The sequence below is a fragment of the Betta splendens genome, chromosome 17 (assembly GCF_900634795.4).
Source record: "Betta splendens chromosome 17, fBetSpl5.4, whole genome shotgun sequence".
NCBI classification, from domain to species: Eukaryota; Metazoa; Chordata; class Actinopteri; order Anabantiformes; family Osphronemidae; genus Betta; species Betta splendens.
Window position 1 is genome coordinate 10757109 of NC_040897.2, and position 25423 is coordinate 10782531.

At 49.5% G+C, this 25423-nt stretch overlaps 1 protein-coding gene across 18 annotated transcripts in view; it reads right to left on the reverse strand.

Moving 5' to 3' along the window:
• The window catches only part of LOC114845082 (adhesion G protein-coupled receptor L2-like), a 115647-nt gene that overhangs the window by 66643 nt on the left and 23581 nt on the right, over positions 1-25423 (reverse strand). For 4 of the 18 annotated variants that reach the window (XM_029132888.3, XM_055504004.1, XM_055504005.1 and 1 more), the window contains one exon: positions 23292-23595. The exons of 1 other annotated variant lie outside the window; for it this stretch is intronic. The gene's annotated coding sequence lies outside the window, so the exon portion shown is untranslated. Of the gene's footprint in view, positions 1-14061; positions 14081-15338; positions 16452-20871; positions 20890-23291; positions 23596-25423 lie in introns of those variants that run through there. 13 more of the 18 variants (XM_029132893.3, XM_029132894.3, XM_029132891.3 and 10 more) reach the window with 7 other exon arrangements.

Sequence of the window (25423 nt, forward strand, 5' to 3'; positions counted from 1 at the left end):
ACATCCACACACACACACACACACACACACACACACACACACACACACACACACACACACACACACACACACACACACACACACACACAGTCACTTGTAGCCGTCGCCATGCGGAGCAGAGTGAACGTTTCCCCGTTCCTCCACAGCCACCCGTCAACCGCCCTGATTATTTTATAATGAACCTAAATTTGAGCAGCGGAGCAGTCAGCGCTGATCGCTCTCCAGGCTTCGCTAATGCGCTTGGATATTTTTGGCAACGCGAAAAACCCACAAAACATGGGAAGCTTTCACATTACCATACTGAGTAATAACTTTCATTCACGAGCGGGTTCTTTCTATATTCGCGACCCGCGACCCGCTCAGCGGCACCTTCGCTGGGAGGACTTCTTTTCACCGTGGGTCACGCCGGCCGCGCGGCACCTTCCGTAGCGAACACACAAACCCGGCTTTCATTTATCAGCCGGACTTGAGTGGGTTTATAGGAGTTTATTCATCTTCCAGTTGTTTATCTGCCCGTGGCGCCAGGCCAGATCAGATGAGACTTAACTGGAAGGTACTGGATCTCCTGCATGAGCGGCCTCGCTTTGACTCGCGCCTGCTAACAAGGCCGCCGCCACTTCAATATCGGGCCGAGCACCAAATCCCCAGAGACGCCCGCGACTCCTTCCCCGGCCGTTCATCATCCCCAAATATAAGGCCCCGGGGCCATTAGGGGAAGCGTGATGCCGGCTGACAGGAGGAAACTGGAAGCTGTTGGGGGGCACGTCCCCCTGCCCGTCAGGCCCGTCAGGCCCGACCCGCTCAGCCACTCTCCAGGCGCCAGGGGGCCAGAACCTGCCGGGCCTCGCGGGCGAAGCCTTGGTCTTATCACCCCGGGGTTCTTTCTGCTGATCAGCTGTCACCCCGCTGAGTAACACGTTCCCTTTCTCCCCTAAGCCGGCGGAGGACGCAGCCATGCTCATCCCCCCCCCCCAAAAAAAACGCTGTTTTGTTTGGTCGGATTTCTGAACTGAATTGGCCCCGACTTGAGATAAAAGGATTAGGCGATTAACATTAAGATGCTTTACACAAGCACTGACGGACGTATCATATTTTCACATCGGGGGACGGGGGTGGGGGGGGGGCAGCGTGTTACCAAGCAGAAAACGATTTTAAGAGGTAAGTGAGGCATCGTTAACTCCTCGGAGGCTGAGTGGAGGAATTATCAACACCGACCCCCACCACCACCACCAACACCCGCCCCCACGGCTGGGAATTGAGGTTACTTGTTATTTGGCCAGCTATTCCAGCATAATGAGCATCATGTTCCGCCGAGGCAGATATGTTAAAAAAAGGTGCACGGCTATGACTAACTGTCACCACCTACACTAAATCTAATGAGCTCAAACATATAAAATACACCAGAAGACCACTGACTAAATCCAAGTTACTCGTTTTCATCCGCGCCCTGAGCTCGTCTTCCTGAACAAACACAAGTATACGCTCCCTCCCTCAGGTTTCCTCCTTCTATTAAGTGTATGTCTTCCTCGAAAAAAAAAAGCCAAGCAAATGAAAAATGATACGCAAACATTGACGACATCTGTTTTTCCTTTGTGTCCTACACATGCACAGTGGAAAAGCGAGGAGAGGAATCTATCATCAGTTAAGATAATGGAGAAAATCACAGGCCACGGCAAATTTTTCACATCAGCCTGATAGAAATAATAAGCAAGCATTTAAAAGAGGACAGCGAGCAATTATAAGATAATTAAAATAAATGGATAGAAGGCGACAGCCCACATGTCTTAACATGAAGTACAAGTCTGTGTGCAACAGCCGGCTGAGTGAATGCGAGGCTCCTTTGACAAAGCTTGTGTCTGCCTCACTCAAGCTGGAGAGGCGTCCAGTGAAAGACGCGATGAAAGAAAAGGGGGGGGGGTCGGACGTTTCGACGCTGGGAGGGTCTAAATGGATGGGAGAGCGAGCGCAGAGGAGGAGAAGAATGGGAAGGGGGGAGAAAGGGAGGGGAGGGGAGGGGGAGGCAGGGTCACCGTGCCGGATTGACAGCCTGTGAGTACGGCCTGACCTCCCGGGCTTCGCCTCCAAGTTTTCTCCCCAGGCTTAGAGTGGGCAAAAATAAAGCCCAGGAATGTTAATTTATTTTCAATTGTCGACGCCGAGAAGAGGGAGATAAAGAGCGCATACATACATATCAAGTGAGAGCGGAACAAAAAGTGACGCGCAAGTCCAAGTGTACGCTGGAAACAGCGAAACAGAGATGCGGCTCCGGAGCCGCCGGCAGCACAATGGTTCGTCTTCTGCTCTTTGGAAAACGACTCATTTGGAGAAGTTCGCGTCCCGCCCCCGTGTCCTACATTCAGGACCCCAAAAAAAAAGAAAGAAAGCCACACATCTGAGAGAGGAATTTAAACATCAGGATACAGTTGATGGGCCACAAGTGGGAGAAGGGAACTGCAGGAACTCTGAGAACACAGCTTCTCTCTGTCCCGACGTTCCCGACGTTCCCTTGTCGTCACAGCGGTGTCGCTGCCTTGGCTCCAGCAGAGATCTACTGCCAGGAGACGGGTCCACACCGTGCACGGCAGAGGCTGCAACGTCAACACGGGGCTTAAAGGACCGGGTTGCCATTAGGACCACTGGGTGGTTGTATTAAGCTGGGAGCATCTCACATGGGAACAGTTACTGGTCTCATCAGTCCTTTATGAAGTTAAGATGCAGCATCGTGACTATTTAAACGTGGGCTCCAGCTCATCGCTCCGGGAACAAATAACTTTTAAGAGCAGACAATGCCTTAAACGAACCTTTCTTCTGCTTTTTTGACGGGTGGTTTCATAGCAACACAAGCAGCTGACGCTCAAACGCCTTCGGTCTGGAGAACAATCGCGCTCGGACGAGCTCTTCTGTGCATCCTGCTCCTTACAGCCGGATTCGGCGCCTATAAATTATTTATACGTCAACAGGTGGTCTCCTGAAGACGGCTGATAAATCACAGAACTTCCTGCCAAGTCGCCTTTTGAGGTCAGAATCGAAACGAGTTCCGGTAACATTTCAATATGCAGAGGTTTAATTCAGGGCACTTAAACCGTAGCTTTTATGTCTTTATTTTCTCTTTGCGATCGCCCGAGATTAAAAGGAGACCTTGGGAGCAAAAAAAAAAAAAAAAACAAAAACACGCTTTTAAGTTGGAACACGTTTCAGAGCAGCGCCAACCGCTCAAACAGGAACCTGAAAGGTGCAGCGCTCGGCGAAATAGCCGAGCGCTGCACAACAGTTGGTGTGTTGAGCGGCTCTCGGCCAAGTGATTGAGGCAGTAGATAAGATAGAGTGCCAGCGGGCAGATGGACGCGGTGAAACGGAGAGGGCCACGCAAAGAAGCTCAGCAAAGTGAGCAGAACAAAGGAGGCCCGGGCCCGAAGAACCAGGTTAGTGTCGGGCCAGAGAGACGAGAGGACGCCGAGCGGCCATCAAAAGGCCCGAGTGCCGGAGCCGGTGCTCGGAGAAGAGGTCGAAATAATTCAACCTGGCCGAAGGATCGTCACGGCGACTGCAGTCCATCAAACGAGTCCAAGTCGAGGCAAAGTCAGGAAAAGGTTGAGAAATGTAGGTTTTCAAACAGCCTCTAAGATAATAGATTTACAGGAACATGATGAAACTGTATTCATTTCTTCGTAAAAGAGTCTTAATAGCAGCTTTGGAGCCAAACTCATTTCCTGAAGTAATTTATTTATATTTTGATGGATGAGCTCAGAGCATCGGGAACAGATCAGGCCCGCTGACAGGAAACCACGCTGCCGTTCGGATGTTTCCTGCTTTGTTCGCTCGCGTCCTTGCGATTATTATGGAAATCCACGGTTCGACTCAGATCAGCGTCCAACATGTGTTCGGCAGGTCGCTCCACAGCTGATTCAAACAACCACAGGGGAGGTGTTTTCTAAATATGAAGACTGCATTCAGGGAGAAGCGGCGGTTCCATTCAGCGATGGGACGCTGCTCTGAGCTCAGTAGCCGTTTCAGGTTGGCGTTGAAATGAATAGGCTGACCTCAGAGCAGTTGGTTAAGCAGTGGGGTCAGCGGAGAGGAGCAGAGAGCAGCTCAACACTGACACGGGAAAAAAAGAGAGGCTTCTCCTTTCAATCAGTCTCTTTATAAATTTACTGAAAGCCTCGCTTCTCGCCTCCTCCACACACACACACACACACACACACACACACACACACACACACACACACACTGCTCACCTCCAGCTCGCCTGGTTGTGAAAGCAGATTTTTTTCAACGAGGCCTCGGCCCCCAGTCTAAACCCACAACGCACAAATTCATTCACTCGGCACATTTCACAGCAGGTGACGTGTTGATGTTCACACCTTCAGTGGGGAAAAAAAAGGGAAACGCGGCGGCGCGACGCTGTATTTTCGCACGCCGCAGCTCCGCTCAGACGGGGTCAGCGCCCGGCGAACACGCGAGCGAGCGACTCTTAACGTGCAACATCTGCGTTAATGATCAACACGCGAGCGGGGAGGGGTCCGTGCATTCGGCCTCCAGCTCCGCGTGCACCGCGAACGCATCGCAACGATCACAGGTCACTTCTGCAACTTGTTTAAACAATGGCAAAACAGCAAGAGAGGAAGCGGCACTGCATCTGGAGCCGAGCGGCCCCAGACTCTGTGTGTGTGTGTGTGTGTGTGTGTGTGTGTGTGTGTGTGTGTGTGTGTGTGGCTATAAAACCCACACCGAGTTGCTTTTAATCTCGCTGGTAATTTGATTTACCAATCAACTTTCTTGGTATGATTTCTCATTACTGCACTTTCTCACTACTATTCTATCCATTTCTAGCAGTTGAACGCGCGTCGCCGGCGTTTCTGCGTCTCGCGGCCGGATTCGATTGTTATCAGCAGAACATTACCTGTTAACCGTTTACATCGCTCAAACAAGCCGCCCTGTCTCCCGTCTGACATCCTCATTTACACTTCATGCTCGTTGCCTCTCCACATTGATTTTCAGAAGCTATTTGTAGTAATGTGGTTTCTCTCGACTGGAAACAATTTAATGTAGCGACTGTTTTGCCAAAGTGACAACTTTATGATTCAGTGCACCGGGCCTGATGCATCCACCCACTGTGGCGCCCCGGAGCGAGTGCGTTGCTAAACTTTAAAGTTGTTTCCCGACTTAGAGCGCGTTTTCTGTCTGAAATCCAGCCTGCTTCGCATTACGTACGGGCGCTCGGCACATGGGCTCCATTCAAGCCCGGGGAACGGGTTGTGTGGTCTCTATTCAGGCGGCGTCTCCAGTGAGCGGCATGCGTTAATTTATTCAAGGCTGTAATGTGACCTCAGAAGCTGGTCGCGACGGTTATTGAGTTTAGTTGCTGCTCGAGTGTTTATGTTTGCACACGACATCCTCAAAGGGCGATTTGCTAAATATGGCGAACGGTCACATCCACAAAGACGCAAATCCTCTTAGACGAGGGCTGAAATCAATATTACAATAAAAAATATGTTTCTGCAGTCCACTCAGACTCTCAGCGCTAAACACTGCCGCCTTTAAAATGACCATGAAGCTGAATCAAAGCTCTTTCAACAAAAAGCCTTTGTGAACACAAGGTTCACTGCAGCGAACTCACCATTTGAATACAATCAACGCCGGGCAGGTGCAAATCATTGACTAACTGATGTATAAAATACTCAAAGACACAACAACAGGCGATTAGTCTGGTTCAATTAGTAGAACACGACCAGCAATCAAGCCAATAAGGAGAATGACAAACATCTGTTTTGTTGTTTGTTTTAAATCTTCGTGAACTACGAAGAAAATGAACTAATTACGTCAAACGTGCGAATGGTCACCGGGAAAATCCACCAAGACAAGAGCTATTCCTATAAATACCAAGAGCCCAACTAGAAGTAGGCATCGCTACCTATTCATGAGTCCTGAAGAATGTAATTTTCTCACACAAGTTGAGTCTCCGGAGGCCGAGTGCCTACAGAGGTGGAAATAGACTCTACACTCTGTTGTGCAGCATTTCCCATGATGTTGAATTAAATTAGATATTTGATTAAACTCGTGTAACCGCCGCATCACAGCGAGCAGCTCCAGCGGGCCAGTCAAAGCCCACCCCCCCCACCACCACCACCACCACCACTGTGTCCGGCGCTAATGAGTCCCAGGAGCCGGCTGCCAGCGCTGTCGCGGACCCGGTTCCACCGGCGGCGGCTCCGAGCGGCTCCTCCGCTTGTTGCTCCTTATCTCCACCCTGCTGCACGTCTGCGAGCCGGGCGCCGGAGCAAAGTGCTTTCTAAAGGGCATCCCCATCATCAATACCTGCTTTGTAAAGGCGAGGCTCTTCAGCCGAGGCGCTGGTTTTAAATGCGCCGTGATTCGGAGGTCACGCTGTTTAGCGGGTTTTCTCCTGAGGTCGGTGTGTTTACGCGAGCTCAGAATCGCATCCGCTCGTATTTATTTGGAGTAAAACCCAGCGGTGGATTTAATTTTATATCTAAGTATTAAATGTTCTTCTGTGTGGGAGCATGTCAATGCAAAGAGCTGGGGAAACTGTGTCCATTCACGCGGTACAATCCAACGTCATATCAATACTTTAACTAGAATTTGTACAAAATTCTGCACTTGGGGTGTTTTTTCTTTTAGTTTTCACTCACTTCCCACCGTCACCTTTAATTATTCATGGTAAGTCAAGCCGTGGCTGTTCAGCGCTGACACTCGCACAATTTCAGGTTACAGTGTGGTGAGCAGCCACTTTTGAAGCTGACCTACAACCGATCATTTACCCAGATACCATGTGCTGCTGCGTCTGGTCTAATGACACGTTAGTGGCAGAGAATGTCAGCGTTCGCTGGCGCTGGGGGACTGGGAGCCAGTTAAAGCACTCTCATACATTTTGAGGTCCTCCAAATAAGATGAGGTTCACAGATGCAGCCCATGTTCTGGGCTGTAATTATATAAAAAAACACCCCCCAAGACCCCAGAGGGACATGGTTTGACCTGATTATTGGAATTGAAATGTGTATTTTAATTGAATTTGTTTAAAAGATCATTAAACATACTCGATAATATTGAACTGTACCGTTCTGCCCGAATCTAATAACATTTATTGAGGGCTAATTATTCTGATTACTGCTCTGATTGGAAATACGCTTCAATACAGACACAGTTTTTCAGCAAGGCTTAAAATATCCAGCTAATATCCCTTGGCCCAGCGCAACCATTGGTTGTATTGTGTTGGAAATGAGCCACGGACTTAATATGCGCACACGCTGTGGGCCAGGATGGGTTCTGAGCTTGTTTTCAATTCAAAGTCGTCTCTCAGTACTAGTTTCTATTAATTTGTCCACCCACTCTGTCTGTTCCTGTGGAAACCAGGACGCAAGCATCAATCTGCAGCATTTCCAGTGGGAAATAGGAGCTGGTTGTACTTGTTTTTCTTGCTTCTTTGTTCATAATTACTTTGTTGTTTTCTTTGCGAGTTTACAGAGACAGTCTCGCGGTTATTACTGAAGACCACCTCGCCCTGATTCGGCTGTAAACGGCTCTATTCTCATTTCCAAAGACAGACCGCTGCAAGTCCATCTGTGGAAATAAATGTGTCTCCCATCGCGGCGGCACTGATCATTACAAAAGGGCTGAATGCAGAGGTTTCGCTCAGACGCCTCACGAACGCAGCCATTAACGGGACGGAAAGAGAAAAATCACAACACAATTACAAACGCGGGCCATAAACAACAACAAATGCTTTGCAAAAATACAAAGCGAGTCCTGAAATGCAACCGTCCATAGATTTCATGTCTTAAATGTGAGAGTTTAACAGCCAGCGGGCAGTTTAAGGGTGAAACCTTGCACTGATTGGGAATTAAGACATCTAAATGTTAAAATGTAGCTTCAAGGACTTAACTCCATTTCAGGACGCCATATTATTGACTTTGCCACCGCCACTCGTTTGTTCTGCCCACTCCATTGTAATGCAAACTGAAAAGCCGCGTGAGTGCCGAGACTGAGCCGGAGCCATGATGAAAGTGCACGGTGTAGGAATCAGGACAGCTGTCAGGGCGAGCGGCTGTACATTTAGCGGTTAAGGAAGACGCACCGACGTTCGCCGGCAGGAGACGCACAGGAAATCAGTCTGCGTTTGCAGCATGTTACAGTTTGTCATCCGGGGTTAAGGAGGCAGCGCCAGTCTCCGTTTGACTGTTAAAGTGATATTACACTGGTGGCTGGGTGGAAAGCGTTCATAAATACAGTTTACGTTGCCTAGGAGCGAGGATCCAACAATGAAGTGACTTCACAAAAGAAAATATTAGTCCATCTTGAAATCTTGGAAGCGCATTTGTTTAGGAAAGCCCCACGGACTCCGAATGCATCATCAAGCCCGCTATTTTCATTTTCGCCATTTATACCATTAATTCATCAATTGTTTAGTCTAGAAAACATCAGAAAATAATGAGAAACAACTGTCACGGGTTCCCAGAGCGGAGTGTGACATCATGGTATTGCTTTGATTCGTTTCACCAACAGTCCAAACCACAAAGATATTCAGTTTACAGTAATAAATAACCAGGCAGAAGGTCCGGCCAAAAGCCAGCGAACGAGCTGCTTCTCATTAGGCAAAACTGCCTAAACTATCAATTGATTATTAAATTAGCTGCATATTAATTTCCTTTCAATCAACCACTCAAATAATTAATGAACTGTTTTAGCTCCAATGGCCACAAAGTGTAATTATCCCATTAGACGCCGGGAAAAAACAAACAAAAAAAAACATAACTTCACCTGAAAGCTCCACGGCGCAGACTGAGCAAGTTGTATTAAAAAACACACAACTTGACATATTTGTTCCGACAAAATGGAAAAAAACAGCAGAGTCAAAGCGCTGTGTGTATTCCCCTATAAATCAACAAATATACAGAGCCAACACAGCACCTCTCAATGCTTCAATGGCACACAGAGAAAAGGCTTCTGTAGATGCAGAGCTTTTCTCCACTGCCAAGTTTTTCCTTGTGCTGTGGCTTAGCCCAACACTGGTGTAAAGGATGCAGGCTTCTTTTATTTTATTTTCAGCCCCCTGCCTTCGTTTTTTCCTCCTCCAGTACATCATTCCTTTGGGTGTTTGTGCGGTGTCCCTTAGTTACCGGATAAGAGACCCGGCAGCTCAGACAGTTAAAAGCCTGCCCTGTCCCACTCATACCAACAAGGCCATCAATAATTCACCCTCATCGCCGAGCATTATCTAACAGCCCTATGAAATTTTAAAGATTGTGGGTGACAACACAGAACCATGAAGAAAGTGCTCCGTAAGAGGACACTGCAGGTGGCACCGGCGCTGCCAACAGATCGGTTTGGCAGGCGGTGTGGGGGGTGGGGGTGGGGGGGTAGCGTGGAGTCAGTGGGCCCTGCAACGCTGACGAAACCCTCACACACACACACACACACACACACACACACACACACACACACACACACACACACACACACACACACACACACACACACATACACACACACGGGTCGTGGCGGCGGGGTGGAAGCATTTGTTCGGCCGCATTAACGCCCAGGCTCACTCTCATTGACAGTGAAATCCCTCTAAGCCCAGATCAATTACACCCAGCTCTGCTGTAATTAAAATGTCCTAACAAAGGTCTTAGGAGCACAGGACAGAAACCTACCTATTGAAAAATAAGCCCGGCGCCACCTATAGAAAAAATACTGCAAGATTGGATTCAGGCGTTCTGTTGTGATGAGCACAGAAACGTCCGTGAATGACTGCCGCGCTCGCAGTCGCTCTTTTTTTAGCCTCTAATAAGGTCAAGCTGTGATTTACGATAACGTGCGGAGCCCACGAGCGCCCGCGAAACCCAACGTGCTACTTTTAATAAACCCGCGCTCCGGCCAGAAAACGCGGCTCGTCCTCCGCGGAGCGTCTGACGCGTCGTCTAATTAGAACTCAGCAGCTGAAGTGATTAGCAATCAAAACTCCACTCTTCAAATATCAAGATCTGATTTGCTCGGCTGAGCAACAAGCTTCCTCCTCCCGCCGCTTCCCCCGCTACATTAAGGAGCCTTTTGAAACGGAGGAAATCAGCGCAAACTCCACAACACAGAGCGCTGCTCAATTCCGAGCTCTACATTTCTTCTCGTCTCTTTTCCGCCTCTCGCCAAGATCCCATTTGCATTGTTTTTTAATCTTGACTGCCAAAAAAAAAAAAATCATAAAATGGATTAAACACAGCCGCTGATGAATACCCCAGTGTTTTTTTTGCTTTTAGACGATAATTCATCATAGTGTGAAACTCCGGGTATAAAGCGTCAATGACATCACTTATGGCAGCCGCCAGAATTAAAGTTGAAAGCTGCTCCCTCGCCGCGCCACGGAGGGACTCCTCCACAGACACGCAGAGAGCAAGATGGCTGACTGCACTGACACGTTGTGAAAGTCCCGGGTAATAGATTCTCTTTGCCGCGCCGGCTCCCACCACTTCTCATCTCCCGCGACCACGCCTGCCAATCAAAGCCCCCGCCGCACGTTCGAGGCCTCCGACGGCATCTCCTCCCCTTGAAAACACATTGGCTCCGTCGCCCGGCGCCGAGCGGGCGTCGAATGGCCATTGGACGCGGCAGACGGAGGCCCGGCGGCCTGAAGGCGAAGCTCCGCGTGGGGGCGGCGCAGTCTTTGCGTTCCTTTAACAAACGCCGGCGACGCCGCTTAAAGCGGAGGGAAGCTGAGTCTCCCTGATCGTTGGAGAGGATCTGCAGCGGGAATAAAACAGTGCCCCCCCCCCTTTTTTTATGCCTCTCGACAGCCAGAACAAGCAGAGCTCATGTGAAAGCATTTAATTTCGGCCGCCTGTTACGCGCGGACCCGCCGGTCGCTCATCGGGCGCAGGGCGTGTACCTGTTCGCGTTCCTTTCTCTTCGGCGCCAAATGAGAAATAACAGCGTTACACCGCATCGGCCCGGAGATTTACATTTTTATTTGATTCATGAATAGCGCGAAGGAGGACGCGGGGAGACGCTCGCTCGCTGAAGCGTGGCCCCGGACCTCGGTTTCGGGGATAATTATATGATGCTATTTAGGGGTTTGAGGAACAGAGGAGCGTTTCCGCCGCTCAAGACAGATGACCTGTCAGATGCACCTAATGCCACGCACCGAGCCTTCAGCCTTTAATCCGCACGCTTCCTACGACCTACGCGTCGGCGGCCCCAAATGGAGCGCGCTATCTGCGCGTCCCCCCGAGACAGCACCGCGTCCCCGTATGCTAATGTCGGCCGGAGTCGGAGGAGAAGCTCGCGGGGCGGCCCGGACGACTCGCGGGTCAGCGCTAATCTCCTGATATATGGTGCCTAAAGACCCGGGACGCATCCATCACGGGCCGCCGACGGCCCCCCAACCGGGAGGGATCGCACGCGCACCGAAGGGTTAACACAGGCCCCCAATGGGACCTCTGATGATCCATCACTCAGGAAGCAGCCTCCTTTTGAGCACAGCGCCCTTTACCAACACTGGGGGGGGGGGCTCAGCGGTGACTGCATACAGAGCCAGCGTGACTGCCAGGCCTCAGCTCCGAGCTTCTGTTGATCATTAAACATCCATTTTGGAGCAGTGGGGGGGGGGGGGGTTGACTGTCGTCGTGAACGCAGGAGGCGGCGCGAGGCGAGAGACGCCCGTACATCCACCCGTGCGGTTAACGCCAGCATGCGCTCCGCGAGGCGGGTCCCTTTGTTTTTGGCGGCGGGGCCGCAAAATGGCTGCAGTCTGAACGAGGAACTCGCCCCGCAGCACTTTGTTAAACAAACAGAATGCCCTTCACTTTCTCCTGGTCCGCGCGCCTCCAGCGTCTCCCCCTCCTGCGTTTTCTGGCTAACAGGGCAAATGTGAACAACCAGAGTGCAGCCGTGCTGCAGTTTTGACTTGAGGGGAGCTTTGGGTTGTGGTTTTTTTTTTTTTTTTTTGAGCCTCTCCTCAGCATCACCGGTAAATGTTAGGTTTGGTGTCAGCCCCTCGGAACCAGACACTACTTTCCCAGACTGCAGACCATTTTGCTGCAACACTCACCCAGGAAGAAATCCATCTTAGAAGGAGCACTCATGCCAATTTCTCCACCGGCGTCGGCCTCAACAGAGCAGAATGCATGTACCTCTGCCTCTTCAGCGGCTTTTTAATCATTTGAACGAGCGGCCTCGACTCGGCTCACCACAGCATGGGTCCCGCTCCGCTCCCCGACAAACTTACTACACCCGCTGCCTCCGCTGCTCCTTCTGCCCATGCACAATGCAGAGAGCCCCACTCTGCAGGCTTTGTTAGCAGGCATTGTAGGAAACATTGGAAATCACTAACTGCAGACGAAGTGGACTGACGTAAAGTCGGTAAAACGGGAAGAAAGAATTACATCATTCATCTGAAACGCGCTGAGCATCAAACAATGTTTGATATATATATTTATATATAACTGATGTAAAGCTGATTTTCTCCTGTAAGACCAAGCCCAAGTCCCCCGTCTAGCATCATTCATCACTCCTTCCCCTTCTCTCTGTCCATTTGTTTGTATCGCAGCCAGTGTGTCAGAGGAGTTGAACAAGACAGCTGTCAAACCTGTCATCCGTGAGTGAAGATGCCAGGTGAAGTCCTGTGGGGTTTTTTTTTGTTTGTTTTTTCTTCCCTTCCTCTGTCCTCCTCCTCCGGGTTCAGAGCTACACCCCCCCCCCCCCCCCACCCTCCGTCCTCCCGCCGCCCCCTCCCTCAAGTTGCGAGATGTTATTTTGTCCCAACAAAAGCAGGAGGGAACGCGTAAAGGAGCGCGCCCTGGCCTCTATCTGGGTTGAGGAGCGGTTGGCTCACGCTAATACCCAGGAGTGGGGATGACCATGAAAGACCCCCTTCATGGTCACGACCCCTGCCGAGCTCCTGATGGCATTTACAATCCCTGCCCCTGTGTACCAGCACCGCACATGCTGCACTTTCCTTCACTATTAACCCAGGCTGATCCTATTTTCAAAGTAAAAGCGTGCACAAAAGCAACAAAGTGCTTTTTTTTTTCGGGGTATGTTTATTTAGATCTACTAAACCTGCCCAAAATTGCAGAGAACATTAGGCCACGTATCAACAAAAAAGAAGAAATCCATCAAAATAAACAGTGTCTTGCCGCATTCTTCCTCTGACAAACAACAGCTGCACAGAATGAGAAATAAATATTATCTCTGCGACAGAAAAACAATCAGACCCCGCTAGGTACTTAGTCCCACACAAAGCCCGAATGCATGTGAATTAGAATCGACGCTCACCGAACGTGGAATAAAACCCTTTAATTTGCAACAAGACAAACCAGAAGCAAGTTCGCGTGATGGGATTTTTGATGCAGCCACGTTAGAAACGCATAGAGAGGTTTGCAGCAACTTCGCCACAGACGCTACACCCCCCCCCCCCCCACACGCGCCCCTTTCAAAATAAAACACAGACCTTTGTTGATGTTTTATGCTCGCGCTGAGAAATGCTGGGGGAAGACGAAATCGTTCTAACATGACCACGTCTCTGAGTGGTGTCCAAAGATTTTCCACTAAATACATGGGTTTATGGAGTTAAGTTATGGCCAACAAATTCTCCCAATCCATGCTAAATCTGCTTCCAACACAAACACTTGCTTCTCTCTCTCACACACACACACAGACACACACTGCAGTGTCCAGCAATCCTGCGAGTAGCCTCCGACAGCCACCGACAGCAGCGGCTACACTCCACCAGAACAAAACTGCTTAGAGGAAGGGGGCTGGTAGCTCAAGTTTTCCCTATTGAAATGCAGACACTTTGATATGGAAATTGGCAGTTACAAAAACCCGCTAGAATTCACACTCGCATGCATTGAAACCATTTGCGCAATGTGAGATGAGATGGCACTTCCTCCCAAGACAAGATAGACAAATGGACCAAAGCAGCAGGTCTGGGGCGGGCGAGAGATGGAGTTGAAGTACGGAGAGAGGGAGAGAGAGGGAGTGGGTGGAGGAGGGAAGGAGGGGGGGGGGGGTACAGAACATTTGTCCACCCCTCTGCCTTTGAATTCCTACCATCCAGGCATTTGTTCCCAGAAACCGAGGTGCAACATCCCCATTCGCCAGCGACGCCCCCGCCACCGGCCTCGGAGGATGTGACCTTTTCATCTTCAGGAATTACGGATCGGACGGATTCGGCATCAGGCGGCCGTCCGGCCCCGGCGAGACGTCTTATCGCGTGGTCCTCCAAAAAAAAAAGGGCACAATCACGCCCAGCTCCGTCCCTAATGCCGCGCATATGGCTTATATAATGTTGCAGCTCCCCGTCTAAAATAATGTGGGTCTGCTGGCGTCACACAAAAAAAAAAAAAAAAAAACTGCAATTGTAAAGTCATCATCTATACCACCCAGCATGAAAAGTGTTACATAAGTAAATGCCAGGGGAAGCTCTCCGTCTCCTAACTTGTCAGTATGGCTTATATAATGTTGCACCACTATCCTGGTTTGGCATTGACGCTATGGATTATGTGTAAATGTTATTTAACCTTGATCTTCCAGTCCACCTCCGTCCTGCCCTCCTGGGGTTCCTTCACTGAAGCCTACGCAGCCTCGGCCCTAAAAGCATCACGTGAGAGTGAGATACGGCTCCTTCAGCCCTGTAAAAACCCCGTGTACGTGGACGAATGTGTGTATGAGTGTGTCCCATCATCACACATGGCTGGCTCAGGTTTGTGAATTATACATGGCCTGTGAAATGATCTTATTTTATAGCCGCAAAATGGAGAAGTAAATGGAGACGCTAAGTGACATGCAACTACTTAGCTCCTGGACTGGGTGGAGATGTTTGTGGGAGCGCTTGCGTTTTCATCACACTGATTATCACGCGGATCTGCTCCCGTTCCTGGCATTTCGATCACACCCACGTCGTGTCTAGCCTAGTTCTCAAATATTAAAATCAAGGCATTTTTCACATGTAAAAAAAAAAAAAAAAAAAAAAAAGATGACCAGCTTCACCTTATTTGGCTTCTACCTCATTTGCTAGGCTTTAATTTGTACACACATTTAGCCTGGGAAGTGAAATCCACATTGGGATGATCCTTGTATCCAAGCAACTTCCTATTAATTAAAAGTCTGCAGGCTGGAGCCGCTGCACAATGACAGCCTAAACGACGGGCTAGACCGAGTATCGATCTCATCAACTGTTTTAAACTGCCGGAGCAGCCCGCGGGCCCGTCTCCTGGCGTTTTCCCCATCCTGTCAACGGAGTGTTAAGGAAAAAGGCACAGATTCGGAGGCGCAGCCCAGCATCGCCACAGACAGAGCCAACACATCCGCCGTCGGCGGCTACTTACATCGTGACGCCGCTGCCAAAATATGGATCCCGGCTCGGAGCGTGACTTTCGGATCAGCACCAGGAGCCCCCTCTGCTTTGTGATTCACGGGCGGCCCCCCGAAACTACACAGCGGGTCGCGCGGAGACGGCGGGGGCTCGGCGGCATGCTCCACTTTCCTCACTGTGGACGGACGGTGGCAGGTAGCGGTTCCCCCTCGAGCCGAACCGTCCGACACCGGACCAGCAGCTCCATGGCGAGGGCTGCGTTCAGAAGTGCGGGCTCGTTAGTGCGCCCTCGGCGCGTGCGCCACGGCTCCCGGCGAGGCGAGCGCAACGGGCAGACTGCACGCGCACGCGCGCGCGCGCGCGCACGCACACACAAAGGGGGATCGCTTCAAGGAGACTGGATGCGCCCCAGTCTCGGCACGAAATAAAACTCCAAGTGCGTCTCTCTCTCCGGAATGTCAAGTCTGCGCGCACGTCCGCGGCGGCGGACGCGGAACCGACGGAGGGGGGAAATGGGCTTCGGTCGGGCTTTCGGTGCGCTCTCGGTCGTTCCCTCGGCGCCTCATCCGCACGCCGCGCAGACAGTGGGAGCTACAGCCGGACTGGAGGCAAACAAGGCGAGGAGGAACGGCGCACCGGTCCCTCGCTCTGCAGCAGCTGGCTGTGGAGGGCGGCGCGCAAAACCCGGCGCGGATCGGCTGCAAGACGCGGAGCGGATCCCGACGCCCGTCTGCAGGCTGATATTATATTAAAGCCTTATCTCTCATGGGTGCGGATTCATGCGCGTGCTACGGCACGAGCAGGCCCATCTGTATTTCCTCGGAGCGTCTGGACTTTTACAAATCCATATTTCACAGTATTTTAATCAGGGTTCCCTGCTGTTTAATCAGGAGAGGTGTGCAAAAAAGGCACAAGGCTATTCATTATCGCAAGCATGTTGCCCAAAGTAGCTCATATAAATTGCATACTATTTTTAATCCTGTGAATAATTTTGTGTTGCACCTGGATAATTAGAAAAAAAACACAACAAAGCAATGAGGCTACGAGGAAAAGAAACTAGTTAAAACTGAGTTAATCAGAAGACTTTGGAGTTGCTGCACACAAATTGCATCATTATGATATAAAGACCAACTTTTCCCCTGCATCTGACTTTTATTTCACCACAAAGTTCTGTAAGTAACAGGGTCATGTTACCACACAGAGGAACTTTACATTCTACTACATTAGGTTGAATTTTATGACTGTTGCATATTCACACATGAGCAAATGCGCAGAACGCATGGATCTTCCAGTTTTATTTCTCTATAAGAAACTGCAGAAGAAGAAATAACCAAACGCTGTGCATTCACCTCGTCCAGAAGCCAGCGCGTTGCTAAACCCTGCTGCTATTTCCTCCACGTTGACATTCCTGCATGCTAAGCTTGGCTCATGGTGCATGCGCTGGTGTTGCTCAGCCATTACACCACCAAACACTGGTTTCTCAGGCTGGTTGGAGCATCTTCACCGCCGCGCGCAGCTATTTTGGTTCACTACAAAACAACGGGGACCGAAGCTGCGTCAACACTGAAGCAAACGCAACTCCACAGTCCTAAAGATGCGTATCCGCTGCCAGTCACAGGAGCATTTCTGGGTTTAGGGAGTCACGTGACTTTGTGGCGCTTTAAAACTGATACAGCTGGAGGTTTCTCCATCATCAGTTCAATGAGTGTGTGTGTGTGTGTGTGTGTGTGTGGGTTCGGTTTTACTGCGCTGAGCTGAGCAATGCTGTGCTTAAAGTGTATGTAAACACCCCGTGCCTGCTGATCTGAGCACCACGCACCAATGTTCAGTCACTTCCCCGGAGCAGATGCTGATACATGTTGTGGGCAAACACTCAGCATTCATCCATATGTTGATGATGAGAAATTGCAAACGTAAAGCTCTTCCTTCACATAACGATCTTGTCAACAGGGAAAAGCATCTGGGGCAGAATGCACACAGACGAAGACCCCGGTCAGTTGTTTGTTCATTTGAATCCATTCAGACCCTGATGAGAGTTGAATGCACCTTTCGAACTGTAGAGAACGGAAATCAATGGGTGCCTAAAAATGGCGAAATCCTCATCTCTGATGACGCCGTTTATCAGCAAACGCCGCTGCTGTCGCCGCAGAAACATCATTTTGGTCTTTGAATGGACGACGCCTCTCATCGTCTAAGCCTGATGCGGTTTATGTGGTAAAAACTGCCGAGTGCTTTTCAAGTAGGACTTCACTTTCCTGCCTATTGTTGTCTTATCATCCAGTCGGGGCTAATTATAGCTCTCATGACTTTGACATGAATGTTACATTTACATAATAAATGTGTACTTAAACAGGCGTGAGCAAACGTTTCTGCATGATTTTCTGTAAGGATTCCAGAAGGAAAACACCCCAGTGTGTTTGCGAGGCCATTATTCACTGACACCATTGTCCTGTAGGTGCAGAACAAAGCCTCATATGACGTCTGAGGAAGCATCACGGATGGTTTCTATCAATGACGCACGAGGCATCTTCTCGCTTCGCGGTTAAAGTCCCGGTCGGACGCAGCGACGCGGGGTCAAATTAAACGCCGATTTTTTATTTATTTACTTTTTTGGAGGCGCTGCAAAAACACACGGAACAGGACTCGGCTCTAACTGATACAATTACACTTCAAAGCTGAAAGCCCCATTAAGATTTTACTGTAAGCCGCCCAGCATTTGCATGAAATTGCCATTTGCGGAAGAAAAATACGATATAATCTTAATGACAAACTGGACAACATTACGTTTGCGGATGGAAAATCCTGATTTATTTGGTGATGATTTGTCGCCGGCTTCGTCGGCTCCAGGCCACATATTTGCCTGGGAACGGAAACGCAAGGAAATGAATGCATTTCATAATGTTCTGATTTATGCAGCCGGCACACTACAGCTATCATTAGAAACCATTATACCCATGATATAACAAAGCAACGCAGTGCACTAATGGTTCACGGGACGCGTAATGTCTACCTGTGCTGCACTACCAGCTGTGGCTTTTATTGTGAGCAGAGGTGTCTCTGCGCAGCCACTTTCCCGCTCGGGTGTTTTTTTTTTTTTTTTGATCCGCCGCCTGCGCTCTGTCATTTCGCCTCTGAGCGTCATGTGAAGTTTCTGTTGTCATTCCTCAACAATCGATGCACTGGAAGGAAAATGATCCGCTCGGCTGGAAGCAGGTTTATGGTAACATTTTCCTCAGGTTTCTAAAGTTCAGCCCCATGCCGCTTCCTTTTGAACATGATATTATACTGTTAGCAGGCGCTCGCTTTCTTCCCCAACACGACTCCTATTTTTAGATCCTCACTTTTTCAGTATTGTAATAAAAGCGACCTCAGTGGTGCAAATTCAGGCGAAAGACATATTTGCCCGAGAAAAGTCAGTTTCAGAACAAACATTTGATCGGCAGCTTTGGCACTATTACTATCCTAAATATCCTTCCTCTCTTCTTCCCCTCATGAGCCAAAGCACACAGCCAGGTCAGCGGTCTCCGTTACACGTGGCTTCAATAAAAAGCAGTCCCGCAGCCGCACGGGGGAAATGTGAATTTGGGTCAAATTCACCAGGTGGAAAGCGAGAAGATTAGTGCAGGGCTCGAATGTTTTCTGAGGCGTAGTTTTACATATTAAAGAATAGAGGAGTAAAAGAAAACAGATGTAATGATGCTGATCCACTGACACATATTTATATTTAGAGAAACAATGTTTATGTATGGGCCGCTGCTGCAAGTGTGAATTCTCCATTTCATTTTAAACTGGCCCAGGAGAGGCTGCCTGGCTTTTGTTTTATTCATTGCGGTCAGTGCAGTATATATGTAAACGGGTTCTTGTCCTGTTTTTTTTTTTTTTTTTTTTGAGGAGAGATGAAGTTGTCAGAAAACGCTTGGCTTAGCTCTTTCCCTGCAGCCTGTCATTCTTCCCCGCGTTCGGCGTGCGAAACAAAGAGCGACCGAAAGGCGAGTTCTTTGCGCGTGACTCATCCTGAGCGCAAATAAATTTCCCTCCGATGGGACTTCATCGTAGAAACAGACATAAGCACAGACTCCATGTTGTAAATTATAGGTTTTTATGAAGCTGGGTTTTTTCGAGCCACGTTGGAATTATAGCGCCGCCAAAACTACACGCTCTCGTTTGCTTTCATACGTCTGTGCCGGAGCTTCACTTCCACATTTGACCAGAGCGGCAACACAGACAATTTGTGTTAATTAGTGTTTGGGGGGATAAAAACCATCCGCACGTGCACATTACATCACCTATGATTGCTCGTGATTGCTGGTTATTGCTGTTCTCTGCAGCACAGCTCGGCGCATATCGCTCTAGCTTATCTGGTTCCACACAAACACACTGAGGTTTGTTGTGTCAATGTGAAGTTCATTAATGAATTAGTTTTAATTGAACGCTGATTGAAATGCGCAGACGGTCCTTCTTCCTCGAAAATCAGATGCGGAAAGCGAAGAAAACAACGGGCGCGTATTGAAATACAAAGTCAACTCGGCGTCTTGTGAATCTAACTTAGATGTTAAATTGGATTATGGGAGTGATAATTAAATTCTGTCGGCGGTGGAGTTTCGGAGAGTTTCGCAGCCACAGCGGCCACACAGAGCGTCTCAGGATTCAATTCACTTCACCTCGACATGTTGTCTTTAATTTTGTCCTTTGGTGAGTTGTGCGAGTGCGTGTTCACCCCCCTCCTGCTCCTCCGCTCATGTGCAGTTCACTTCATGGGTAAAAACCTCATGTAATAATGTGGAGCGTTTCAACAAACAGTCATGCGGTAAATAAGAGAGTAGCTGGGAATTCTGTGGTAAATATGTCCAGAGTCATTATTAGGTGGTTTTACTCATTAAGATCAAAAGCCGCAAATTCAAAGGCTATTTCAGACCCTAAAAGGAAGAAGGAAAAATCAAAGGATCTAAACTGGGGGTTTGAAGATACTGAACACACAGGGAACGAAACTGCTCTTCACACATTAAGAGGAAGCTGCTTCTTTGCGGCATCCATTTCCCAGCTCATTGTGCGGAGTGCGCTTTCTGTAGTTTGGGTAATCACAGAGCGGCACGAGAAAGGGTGGGAGTTATCATGATCGCGATTGTCATGTAATGCCGGTTCCCATGATGGAAAAGGCTCGATTAGAAGGCTCAACCACCAGTGAACTCCGCCGCATTCATGATAAGACAATGACTTAATTCACTCAGGAGCAGAGGAGCTCCTCGTAAAACCATTACTTGGAGTGTGCTATTAGCAAATACACAGTAGGAATGACTTAATCAGCTCAAAGGCGACGCCTGTAGCCGCGGCCAGTCAAACTAATAACGCAAGAAGTTACGTATTCATGGCAGGAGGGACCATATAAAACATACAATAAACAACAAAGAACAGCACCATGGAGTAGAATCATGGAAGCATGAAGTAGTTTCTCTCCACGCTAAGATGGAGGCCTCCGCTGCTCCCCGTGAGACCGGCTCAGCCTGACAGAACTTAGATCAAGTATAAAAAGTGAATTCAGCTCTCACCACCAGATAACATCTGACAAGCAACATGGATCCAGACTTGTCTCCCTCTCTGGATCTTTTTGGCTCACAGGTCTCTCCCCCCGCCCTTGGCTCCGTCTGTAAAATGGTCTTATATGGGTAAAAGCATTGAACAAATGAAGGTAATGTACCAGAGGCAGCGCTTTCCAACTGTGTGATTTGCTCCAAAAACATCAGTGTTCCCCAGTGCACAAACAGGCTTATCTGCAAAGGCATCTCAATCTATATTTGATCACTTTAAAGCACTTGGTAAAGCACTTGGGAACATTTGTTTTAATTTAGTATCCTATGGTCACTGTTTATCTTAGACTGTAGTTATGAGTTGTTAAGCTATGTTGTTGTGCTGCACGTCTAGCCTCTTCCACAGCGACGCTGGAACTCGGGAAAATGGAAACAGATGTTCATTGTTCCAACGTGAAAAGGCAGGAGGAGAAAAAAGAAAAAAAAAGATTTACTGCATCTAATGATCCCATTCAAAGGTAGCGGATAGTTGGGCTTTCTTTACACTCCCGTGCTGTTCGCCGGCCAACGCGGAGCCACTCTTCGTAACCTAAACAGAGCAAACCCTGGCAGAGCGGAACCACAACACAACGCGCAGCGGGTCACGCTTAACTTTTGAGGAAAAGAGGAAATGGGTCATCGTTGCGTGCCAGGATGAGACGTCCTGTCAGTCAAGCAGGACTTGTGGGACTGGGCCTATTTTTAGCGCCTGCAGCTCAGACGTATACGGTGGAGTTTAACCGACGGCGTCTGTTGTTTGACATAATTAAAGCCGAATTAAATGCATGTTTTGCCACGGTGTCACTCCGCAGCACTTCATTCAAGCAAGACTGCAGCCAGGCAGCGTCACACCCACACAACAACAACCAGCAGAGGAGACGCAGAATACAGCATCTATGGACCCATAAGTCATGGTGACAATGGGTTCAATGAGTTGTCATCCGGCCTCATGCACAAAAAAACCACCCCAGTAAAAACAGCAACCGTGGGACCAACACGTGTGTGGGGAGCAGTCGCATCTGTCAAAAGAAATTGTCGGCCTGCGTTTGGGAGCCAATCAACAAGTGGCTCTAATTGTTCAATCAATAGCGGCGTGAAAACCATAAACGCCGCCTGCGCCGCTGAGAAAAAAAAGAATTCCTTTCACGCTCAGGTGAATGCGACCGGCTCGTCCGCCGCCACTCAGCCGTCGCCGCCGCACAGCTCCCCTCCTCTGCACAGCGTCGCCTCCATTGATAATCATGGCATTTTGCAGTATGTCAGCGTGGGGAGAGCGGTGCCGCCGCCGCCGCCGCTCTAAGTGCAGACTCATGTTATTTGAAATGTTACAAATTGATGGAAAATACAGGTACAGCGCGCTGCCTAGTGTGAGCAGACGCACAAGTATAATAATAACGCTGACATAATAACAGCGATGGCGCCGGCGCACGAGGAGCCGCCGCACGCGTGCGGATAAAACAGGCGCGAACGCTACAGCGGGACCTCATAGCAGCAGCAGCAGCAGACGCGCGCTGGCGGTCTGCAGGCGCCGCTAATACTTGATGTGCAACGAGCGCGAGCACCTCCGACGCCGGCGAGCAGCAGAGGTGCCGGCGTTCACGGCGACCACATCAATCCGGGCCCGTGTCAGACATGTTTGACATTATTCAAGAGCACATTTCACGGCGTGACATTTGTCCCGGGACTAATTTGGAACCGAACGGCGGGGAGAATAAATATGCCAATCACGGCTACTGTCAGGATCTCATTGGGTCTTATATGATTTATGCCTTTCAAGTGGGATTGTTTTACATATCAGTTTTTCCACCTTTGGGTGCATGTGCGCGCCATGTGTCTGAAGGCCGCGTACGCGCTACTGTGGCAGCATCTGGGGCTTCATGACAGATACTTTACACATGTCAGACTCTTAGACGATGGAAGACTGTGAGACAACGATAAAATGTTCATATTAAAAGCATTTACCCCTCTCCAGGCGCCAGACTGTCTGACACTGGCTCAAATTGATTCTTAATTGGGTTTGTATGGACCCTGGATCTACTGTTGATGAGCACAGTGAAAAGTGGACATCTACTTCTTCTGCTCCGCAGAAACCTGATAACACAACCGGCCGGGCGGAGGGGAAAATGACTTCTTACAGCCCTCCGGCCTGTTACACATAATAATAATTATGAAAGGGATAATCGGGATCTCAGAAAGGACTTTAAGAAGAAAAACAGATTCATCATCCAGACGCTGCAGAACAAAGTTACTGGCTCAGGGGGACGTCAGTAACCATCGCGGGGCACAATAAATCACTGCGAGTTGCTGTGGAATGCGGCAGAGTCCTCTGGAACAACTTGGTCTTGGGTGGAGGTGATGCTCTGTTTCTAGGCTGCCATTCTTCATTGGGTTTTTTGGCTTACCTTGCACGGACACGGGTCGTGGAAAAGGCTGGTTAAAGACTAAGCAGTGGGGGAGGGGGGGGCGCCCCCGCCTCTATTTGATGAGGAAGCACGGTGGGTCATCCCCACCTTCTCCTTCCAGAGGAGGCTCCTTGTTACCACGCGCTGCACGAAGCGGCGCTCGGGCCGAGGGGAGAATCTGCTGCGGATTAGGTCCCGTCCACAGGCTGCTCTGCTTTTGATTTCGCCCCTTTTGCGCCGTCCGAACGGAGGCGTGCTTCTGATTACTCTGTACCTTTGAAGATTCTCTGCCATTTGATCAATCCTGCAATCAATAAAAAAAATAATAAGAAAGGATGACTTCATATGAGTTCAGATTCCACTGAGATAAACTAAATATATATAATACTAGATACTGAGATACAAATATACTTTACTGTGCCCACATGCTGAGATTTGAGCGGTTCTTTCTAAACCTGTCTGTTATCCCCATCTGATTAGAATGTGATCATGTTGTATAGTATGATTACAGCATCACAGGAGTTTGTGCCGTTTGCCTGCACGCTGCCCGACATTTACTACCACTCTCGTTTCGTTAGAAGGCGGTCGGTGAGACCGGTGACGGTGCAACTGGCACGATTTCACCCCCTGCGGGTGAAAAGAGGCAAAGTGAAACAGTCAGAGCCCCAGCAACACTCGCAGAACGCCGGCGCGCCGCGAGTGTCACTGAGAAACGCCTAACGAGCCAGTTAGAGCAGCCCGGCCCGAGCCGAGGCGTCGATGCGGGAAGCGGCAGCGCGGGTGTTGATCCTTTAACGAGGATGAGACCGCCCCGAGACTCTACCAACTTCACACACGAGGCCGGGTGCCAAATATTTACTCTCCCCTCGAAGGCCTGGCAGGTCGGGGCGAGGAGACGGTGTTGCCTGTCGTGTGGCCTGCACAGCCTGATACCAGCGGTGGGTCAAAGCATCACTTATCACGACTACCGGGCATCCGGGCCGATGCGCCGCCAGCCGTTGGCACATTTGGCTGCTTTAAAAGGTTATGGCAGAGAAGAGAAACTCCAAATGCACAGAAGTCTGAAGCTGCTCGACCCGAGTTCTATTACTCACGCAGGACAATTAGAGGCTCGTTGATGCAGCATTGCAATCGCTAATAATGGCAACAAGGACATCTGTTGATGTGAATGAGGACAATAAAGCCTTGAATGGAAGCAGGAAGCAGGTGTATGACTTGGCCACTTTCCTTCTTAAGGGCCCCCCCCCCCTTGTTTAGGTGTCAAGGGTTGACCCAGGCACCATGTGCATAGCAGCCTGCTAGGGTGGTCCTGCACCAGCCCACATCCCAGGGTGGGCTCCCGTCAGCCCGCGGCCCAGCACCAGTCGGTGTCGCTCGACCCGTTCTATTCTGGTCACAGATTGGTGAGGAGTAAGAGGCCGGGGAGTAACAAACAAAACCTGTTGTGAGCAAGAGCATGTTCCGAGCACATGGTGGTCTCCTCCTTTTTCCAGGGCCCTGAAATACATTTAAAGCAGGCGCAGAGGTATTTACAAGGTGACACCGCGAAATGCTTCAGTTTGAAGAGCGGGATTCACAAAGTGATATTGCAAGAATGTCATGTGCGAGCCGCACAAAGCCTCGGTGGAGAGTCTGCTTATCTGGCAGCAGGAAATACTTGTGAGGCTCGACACTCTAATCTCCCTCCAAAGTCAAGTCTTTACACTTTACCGCTCTATTGTTCCGTCTTTGCGCCCCCCCTCAAAACGCCTCAGTCATTAATCTTCAAAACAGACATTCATCACCGCGATTGTTGCCAATAAGGCAAGATTTGGGTGTTTTCCCAGCAACGGGATACTTGTTGCATTAATCTGTAGTGTATTCGAGCCGTTCCTCATCCGCGCTCGACAAAGGAGCGACGCGACGCCAAACCCGGCGTCCAAATGCGTCAGCGTAGAGACTTTCATTAACATCCTCAGCTTTTAATGCAAGACGAATGATGTTATAACAATACGGCTGCGATTAATATGCAAACAACGAGCAGAAAAACGGCCCACGACGACGTCCACACTAGGATTAGCACATTAGCATCAGTTTATGCGCAGCAGATTTCTCTCTACTCTGCAGGCAGAACATTCCTATACGATGTGATA